Here is a 9277-nt window from a genome sequence, read left to right as displayed (position 1 = left end):
CGGAGTACGTGCGAATAAACAGAATACCAATCCTAAGTGGGGTTAATCGAGGGTCACCGGGCGCCGTGATTGTATTCACATCGTTAGAGAGGCCGAGCTATTTTTATCAGCACCTCAAGAGGCGACTGACTTGCGGCGCACCATTCTGTCCAGTAATTGTATATCGGCGCGGTGGCTGAAGGCGAAGCAGGGCGCCGGGCTGTGCGGGCCTGACCGTGACCTCGGTCCGGCGACGTTCCGCTGCGACCCGACACATTCCCGGCCTGCTGTCTGTGCCGTGTGCAGCATGCCTGTCCGTCCGGCAGCTTGGAATGTGTGCCCCGCCGCCCGGCCGTCAGGTCATGTCCAGTAAGCAGCGGCGACCTGACGCTGACGGGCTGGCCGCTCGCAGGTCAGCGCATGCCATGCGGGCGACGTCCACCAATCAATTCACGCGCAGTTATGTTTTTGGATGCGTCGGACCGCACATCCCGACAGAAAATAGATATGACGTGCGTGTGCTTCGGGAGATGGTCGAGTGGGCCTTCGCAGACAAAAAAGCCAGCACCAAGCTGTCGCCGGCGGACCACTGGCCACGCCGCGCGGTTCACAGCGGTCTGACGCGGCGCCGGCTGGCAGCACGCACACGCCGAGCACCCTATTCAACCGGTGCGCCGGCCGGCGGCCGCGCAGGCGCCAAATTGGCCTAACGGACGCGGCGCGGCGCCGGTGGCTGCCCGCCTCCTCCGATGGCCGACGGCCGGTCGCGCGCGCTGCAGACGAGTGGCGGTGGGCGGCAGGTGACCGCAGTAGGCGGCCAGGAGTGGGGGCTGCGCCAACTGCCCTCCTCTGGCCAGCTCAGGTCTCTGGCCGAGCCAGGTCAGATTTCTGGCTGGGTCAGGTCAGGTCGCTGGCCAGGTAAGGATATCAGGCCCTCAAGCAGCACCAGTCCCCGCCCGCGGCCGATAAGTGATCGACGTTTTGACAGTAGTAGTCATCAAAGCCAGGCAGTTACCCATCACTTCATCCAGTGTAAGAACGTTAAGGGTATGCGGCTGCGCAGATTCCTACGCGGGATGGATGGCCCTTGCTGAGCTGCGCACCAGGCCCGCAGCCATCACGGCGACGAGGTCAGTGTCGTGCCATATCCAATCAAGCTTATTTGACGAGAGAGCGACACAGTGATGTGAAAGTTTCACGATCTTCGGGCAATCGTTGGGAATCACTTAGCAGAATGAAGTTTTACGGTCCAGCCGCACATCACTGATTATGGGAAGCAGCCTTTCAACGAGCTGCGGGATCCAAGCTCGGAACTATCGGCCCGTTAAAGGGCATGTGAAGCTTTCATAATCACACTTAACCATGATATCCTGCAGCCTGCATAGGGCCCCGGGCACAACCCCATTCCATCCAGGTTCGGCTGGAATCACGTGTTTACACAACCACGCGTTTTTGACCGCGAATCCGCGAGAGGAGCAGCTGGCGCGTTGCGCAGAACATCTTCCTTTCCAGGCGCAGTGTCGCCTTTCGTTTGGTTCATTGGGTGCGCTGTTGGCAGGCGCAACGCGCACAAGCTTGCGGGTAGTCCTTTCCTGATCTCATGAGTCGATTTAAAATGGCGGAGTCGTTGGTTGGGTTGAACTCGTCACAGCTGTATGCAAGCAAGCTTCCTTATGATAGGGCGGCACTGGCCGTCTTTTTATCGCTGTTCATCGAAGAAGTTCAGCAATTAACAGAGCAGAATGATGACCACGGATAAGGCTCCGCGATTCAGGCAAAATGGCCCGCATTGCGACCACGCTGAAGCACCCCGCCGTCGAGGCCGTACCAGAACATCGCTGATCAGTCTCAGGGGCTTGAGGCGAACGAATGCTAAGGGGAAAAATGTCTGAATTTCAGAGTAAGTGGGAAAGTCTGGCTTGCGACGTACATCACTGAACCCGTAGCCCAAGCCTGGGTCCAAGCCTGGGTCCAAGCCTGGCTGCTGCCTGCCGTTTGCGGGTAACCGATCCCTAATTCGCTGTCAGCCCATAGGGGAATTGCAAGACTAGTTTGGCTAGCTCAAAAACACAGCTTCCGCCACGTCCACGTCGCTGGGGGTCCACTTGGACGCCAAGATGATGGCGAGCATGACCGGGCAGATGCTGTTGATCGTCTTCCAAATACGGTTCTTGGCAGAAGAAAAGATTAGTTGCTTGGAGCTTCAAACCTTCAGTGGGGAACCGGGAATACGTAAACGGAGCGTGGTATCAGCCATGCATGACCGGGGAGTCGAAGATCGAGTTGTTGGAACGAGCTTCGACGCCACGGCCTCGAATGTGCGAGCTATTTGCAGTGCTTGTGTTCTACCCGAACAGGAAATGCTCAATGTGGCGTATCGATTCCGCACCTTGGAGATCGTCCTGGAGGCCGCGTGAGGCTTCAACTGGGCGGGGCGCCATCACTTTTAAACGGCTCCAAGCGCGATGGAAATGAAATGACCAACCAATTACCTCTACCGGGACGGACAGTGGGTCGGTCACAGAGGCTAAACGGAAGACCTGTGACGAAGCTGGTTATTTCGTTGAGAGTGAGCTTCAGACACATTTTACAAATCACAATACACCAATATGTGGTATACAGTGCCCTCTACTTGCCTTGCGTTTGTGCTGGACTTGAGATTCGTGAGAGAATATATTGAGCGCTCAGAGATCAACACAGCGATCTCAAGAACTGCGCTCTGAAGGGTTCTCAGCCATGTGTGATACCTGAGCCACATCAAGGTGTCTGTTGGCACTACATGGATCTCTGCCCTCATTCACTCTGCTCAGCTTTCCTCCTTGTCGTCCACATCTGATATCATCGCCCTCATCGACACACGGGAAATAGTCACTGCCATGAATCAAAACAGTGAGGGTGAAGACAGCGAAAGTGATCCACGTATCGGAGGTAGTAGATCCAAACACTATTGAATAAAGCGGCTTGAAAGGTGGTCTATAAACAGAACGAAGATATTCCCCCACATAGCGGGTTTTGGTCTGAGCCCTTGAGAAGGACTCAGCAGGTTGACATTTGGCTGATTCGTGCAAGAAGTCAGCCGTATCTGTGGGTCATCCTGGGATGGTAAATGCCCTAGCGGAGCCGAAAGTGGCTTTAATGGACGGGTTAAGCCGTCCCATCACTGCTAACAACGAACAAAAGCGAAATCTGACTCAAGTTTGTTCGCGGACATCGGAGGATGTTTCTGCATGCCAAACAAACTGGTCTGTTGAGTGATGATGTTTAAAAGACGCAGCACAACTCATTTCTCTATGCTCTAGTGTCTCCAAACTTACGTTTTCTAATGTTTCTATTTTTGGTGAAAGCGTCAGTCATGACGGAATGCTATGTTTGATTTACCTGAACGTACATGAGATGACAAACAGACGATGACGGATGCGATGCGGACGACAAGGAGGAAAGCTGAGCAGAGTGAATGAGGACAGAAATCCATACTGTGTCAACAGAAAACCACCTTCAGGGGATAAAGCTGAGTTAAATGGAACAGGAGCAACTCGCCACAACACACAGTGGCGCGGTGGACAGACAGTTTTCACGAGGTGACACCAGGTGGCTCGTTAGGGGGCAGCGCTTGTCACAGCAAATCTCAGAATGGGCTGCGACGTTTTCTGGACATTTAGAGTAGCCGCCATTATGAGAGCTTTACAGCGCACTGAGCAGCCGAGGCTGTAATACCTGCTCCTCACATTGCCAGGACGGGAGGCTGTCGCTGAAAATCGAGTCACGTATCTCTGATTTCCCGTACGCCAGTAGGATGTCCATCTCTGATGAAAGGCGGCTTTGCTGCTTTGCCGGTTAGCTATCTTTATGGCTTCTTATGATACTGAGCGTAAAGCTGTCGGCGTCAGCCTGTTTGTTCGAAGAGCGGGTCGTCATGCTGTCTCCTAATGGTGCTTCCCCTGCTTCGTCACGCTCGTCTCGTATGTATGCAATGGAACTTTTCCACGCTTCGCTCCCCCGATAGACGTGCGACACTTGTTCCGCTCACGCATCAGACCGGTGATTTCGCACACCACATTTGCGGTCTGTCGTTTACCTCCTAAGCAGCCCAAACGAGTCGCGCACTTCCGGCCGCCTCCAGGGAAGGGGCGGGTCCAACTCAGAGCCCACGAGAGCTTTTTGGGGCCTTTGTCATGTCTTCAGGCAACTCTAATAGAACATTCAAAAGTGCTTATTGCCCCTTCAAATTTCCCGCCAAATCTGACGTCATTGTAGGGTAGCGACATAAGTTTCTGGTCTTCCTGCCTTCGTCGCCCAGATTCTGTTTCCCCAGCACGGGAGGAGCGGTGAGTACTGCTGATTAGTCGAGCATCTGCCTCCTGTATCAAACGTCTAGGGTCACCGCTGATGGAGAACAGACTGGCCGCGTTAGCGAATCCTCGTTCTCGGGTGACGCCGTCAGAGGCGGGTCGGACCGCCCTGATCAGTTCAGCAGAGAGCTCGGCCTTCTTCACGCCAGCCGGGTGACGCTGTCAGAGGCGGGTCGGACCGCCCTGATCAGTTCAGTGGTGAGCTCGGCCAGCCGCGTGACGCTGTCAGAAGCGGATCTGACGGATCAGTTCAGCAGTGAGCACGACCTTCTCACGCCAGTCGGGTGACGCCGTCAGAGGCGGGTCGGACCGCCCTGATCAGTTCAGTGGTGAGCTCGGCCAGCCGGGTGACGCCGTCAGAAGCGGATCTGACGGATCAGTTCAGCAGTGAGCACGACCTTCTTCACGCCAGTCGGGTGACGCTGAGTCATAGCACGTGATGACCGGGCGGCCATTGGCTTGTAATTAAGGTCGGCCTGGTAGGTCCCGTCTGGGTGCACCGTCACCGCGGTGTCCATAAATGCCAGACGACCTCCAACCGTGTTCGAGCGTTTGACTGCGGACTTGATCGATGGATGCAGCGTATTGATAACAGCGGGGAATACATCCACCTCCTCAGCTCCGTGCGGCAAAACATGAAGGACATCGTTAAGGTACCTTAAACACTATAGGTCGGTTACGGTTGGGAAGACTCTAAGGGAGGCGCTTAACTTTTCCCATAGAGACTATCGCCTATGGAAGAAACTTGGCTGTCCATGACAGAATATTCGCCCCACGTAGTAGTGTGAGCCGAAACTCAGAGTTTTTTTTTGTTCAGACAGTGCGCGAGAAAGGCTTAAGTGCTCCTTAACGCTAGGCCAAATACGTAGACGCCCTTCCTGTGTTCACCCAGCAGCGAGGGGGCCGTGGTTTCCACTTCATCCACTGGTAAGTTGCCATAAGGGTTTGCAACGTCAACGCATGATATAATGGTGTTCGCTGGCGTTTTCTCCGGGTAATGCTGGCGGAGCCTCTCTATGTAGTCACGGGTACTTGTGATGATTGTCGGGACGAACGAAACGAGAGTAATTTATTAATTTAACGTATGCCCGAGGAACTAAGCCAGCTTATCAACAATATCTCCCTTAGCCGGCACAATCGTCCTTAGAGGCACCGTGGGCTTATGATTCTTTCTTCGCCCCCCCCCCCCCCCCCCCCAGTCCCCTTCTCCTGCCCTGGAAGCGCCCGCGACCGTGCGACTTGTCTGGGCGTCTTAGATCGCAGATTAAACACCGTAAAGGTAGTGTACGAGATCATCTGCCGAATTTGTGTAGAAGAGGATAGGCGCAAAACGCACATCGGAGAAACGAAACGCAACGGCAGACAAAGATCAATGATCATTGATTCGCCGCGCTTCACAGAGCAGGGAGCACTCTTCGGGGACCCCCTGGTGACCTGCCTCCGGATTATATCAGCTGACACCAACAGCTTCAACACAAGCGACATAGGAATGTACAAAAGACCTGTCCAACCGGAACTTAGCAGAATCGCTCTACATCAGAGATCAACGTCTGAGATAGATGGATAGGGAAACAAACACACGATGCATTCTGCGACTGATCGCGGCAGGCGCTGCCCCCTGGAGAGCCACCTGGTGTCGCCTCGGGAAACCTCCCGGCCTGCTTCCCGCGCCGGTACGAGGATGAATGGTTACTATCCCGTCTGAACCATTGTATCTTCTCCCACGCCCCCAATAGAGATGATCTACGGGCAAAAATGATTTAACTTATGTGCTCCTTCATCCCCTGTGGTTTCGTCGTCGTCGTAGTTGCCCTCACTGGTCAACATCTTGTGATGCATGCGAGTCAGCCGCACAAATATTTTCCATATGGCTTAACGGGAATTTTGATTTCAAAGATTAAAGATACACTGGATACAGAGGGCTTTCTACCAATTTCATCGTGCTGCCGGCTATTATGGCTTGATTGCACAGACTGTACAGATAAGAGTAAAAGAGTGTGCTCGTCTCGCGCTTCCGTCAAAGATCGACTATTCGCCTTAAACGTTGAGACAAGCTGTTGTTTTTAACGTAATTTGCATCACGGCGCAAAATGACCTCACTCCTGAACTCTGAATAAAAGCGATAGAAGTTTTTCAGTCACTACAGTTTTACAACTGTGCAGGTTTTTATGAACGCTAATCAAATGGTGGGGTGTGACGAAATACTTTACCACCTTTAACCACATCCATACAATTGGGAATCGTCCTACAACACACACACACACACACACACACGCATGCTATGTGATATTTGATATGCACAGTTAACAAGCAAGCTACAACATGCTTTATCCAATGAACGCCACAGGCGTGGCTGAAGAAGGGGAAATGGCCACAGGCCAACTTTTGGGCCAACCTGCGACCAATTCAGAATGAAGTCCTTTAAACCATTGGACTTTGTGGCAATCCAAAGCAATCTGAAAGGAATTTGTGTGGTTTTGCTGGGCCAACGCTGCTTTCTTCGGTTTGCTCACCACTGTAACCATTTGGCTCACTGGTCTGAAAGCTTTGGCGATTCCCATGATACACACATGCCCGAATTAATCCATAGGCCACTGACATACCGCCGAGGTCAATGATATGTGGTTATCGCCGAGACGAAATCGTCGAATCTCGAACGAAAAGACGAGCTGAGCACTAAACGCCAACAAAGGGTACCTTTTGATGTACCAGGATCACAGCACAGGTCAGTGTGGCTTCGTCCTTCCCATCGGCCCCAGCCTCCTCCCTTTCACTGGTGCTCTGCGTGCCGTTTAGACAGGCGTTAATTGCTCCAATGATCCATTACCAGCAGATGTTTACATTGTTAATGTGATAAATACCTGTGAGTGTCTAGCACTCTACGCTATCCGTTTATCAAAGCGACAAGGAAACCTTTTAATTACGACGGGATGGATTACAGACGACTTGAAAAACGTTTAATGCGCATTATCACGGAAATAATACACCGACACCACACGTTAATGGCTGCTTCCGCCGTGCGTGAAACCCTACGCTTTGAGTAGTGTGATGTCCGAACGCAGCGATGCTCACATCAAGTTAGCACACACACGGATGGTATAACTAATAAACAGAAGACTCGGTCGCTCCACTGAGCTCATCCTTCCGCGGTGGCCGCACGGCGGTACGCACGACGCACCTCCCGCCGTGCCGGGCTGCCGCGGGTCGGCCCGGCGCCGGCCTGTCCCGTCCCTGCACCGCACCCGGCGGCCCGAGCACCGGGCAGCGCGACCGGTGCGTCAGCGCGTGCCAGCGGTCGCGGCGACAACTGCAGAGGCCGGCATAGCCTGGCCGCCGGCAGCCCGCCCAGGCGTGGAGCGCCGCGGAACGTCCGGCGCTGCGAGGTCAGGTCACCGCTGGACGGACCCGCAGCCGCCCGCGTCGCGGGGGAGGCCGCTGGTCTGTGTCGGCTAGTGCTGTTGACCGGTCGCCCGGCCCGGGGCCGTCGCGGCGGTGACCATGCCAGCCGCCGGTGTCGGCGCCCGGCAGCGGCGCCTCCTCGCCGACCGTGACGCGGAGCGAGGCGGCGCCCGCGCGGCGCCCGCCGATCCGTTCCGGTCGGAGGGCGCCGTGCGGGGCGGCGCCGGTCACCGTTGGAGTGCCGGCGCCGGCGGTGGGAGCCGGTCGCACTGCGATCGGCTGGCGCTTGACCCGGTCGTGCTCCATTGACCCGCTGATGGATGTCGGCCTGGCAGGTGTCGCCGGGTCGCCGAAGACCCAGGGGTCCATGGCCCCGCGTCGCTCGAGCGCCGCAGTCATTTTTTCGAGCGCGCGGACGTTCCCGTGACGGTAGCTATTTTTGTCGTCTGGAAATTATGTGATGCTTCCGTGGATTTGGACGCGCACGGAACGATGGGTCAGCTGATAACGTTATCGCGGGCCGGCTGCGTTGGGAGAAAGACAATTCGTGCCGGTGATGCGACTGGCACAAAGCCCAAACCTATTCCCTCCAACGCTTGTCGCTCCGAGTTAGCGGATGCTCTAAAAATATCCCCCGGTATGGTTGCTTTTAAACTAGCCATTGCGGTTGTGTGTTGAACAAACCAAAAGGCTCCTTCCCTTTGGTGCAGCGATCCGAGGCTGAACTGGACAGATTGTCGGCTTGCTGGTGGTGGCTATACCCTACGGGTGGCTGCTAATTACAGCAATCTGAACACGGGTGCTCTGTACGCTGCACACGCTGTGCTCTCCCTCAAATCCTCCGCACGGGCGGCGCAGCAGCCCATCCCTCGGACCAATTCCCGGCCCCAAATGACGGCAGCCGCCGGCCGGCCAGCCGTCGGAGGTGCCAGTCTGCAGTTCAGGCCAGAGTTCGCCAGAACGTGGCTCGGTAGCCAGGTGTGGCGATTAGCCCGTCAGTCCTCAGGGGCCGGACGCACCGGTGTGCAGCTCAGGGGCCGGTGGCTCGGGAGCCAGGTGTGGAGCCCCACCCGTCAGTCCTCAGGGGCCGGACGCACCGATATGCAGCTCAGGGGCCGATGGCTCGGGAGGCAGGCGCGGTGACCCGTCCGTCAGTCCTCAGGGGCCGGATGCACCGGTGTGCAGTTAAGGGGCCGGTGGCTCTGGAGCCAGGTGCGGTGAGCCACCCGTCAGTCCTCAGGGGCCGGACGCACCGGTGTGCAGCTCAGGGGCCGATGGCTCGGGAGGCAGGCGCGGTGACCCGTCCGTCAGTCCTCAGGGGCCGGATGCACCGGTGTGCAGTTAAGGGGCCAGTGGCTCGGGAGCCAGGTGTGGAGCCCCACCCGTCAGTCCTCAGGGGCCGGACGCACCGGTGTGCAGCTCAGGGGCCGGTGGCTCGGGAGGCAGGCGCGGTGACCCGTCCGTCAGTCCTCAGGGGCCGGATGCACCGGTGTGCAGTTAAGGGGCCGGTGGCTCGGGAGCCAGGTGCGGTGAGCCACCCGTCAGTCCTC

This window comes from Pollicipes pollicipes, unplaced genomic scaffold, assembly GCF_011947565.3.
Source record: "Pollicipes pollicipes isolate AB1234 unplaced genomic scaffold, Ppol_2.1 Scaffold_4295;HRSCAF=5057_pilon_pilon_pilon, whole genome shotgun sequence".
Taxonomy (NCBI): Eukaryota; Metazoa; Arthropoda; class Thecostraca; order Pollicipedomorpha; family Pollicipedidae; genus Pollicipes; species Pollicipes pollicipes.
The sequence above is the reverse complement of the archived record's forward strand: the minus strand, read 5'-3'. Positions refer to the sequence as shown.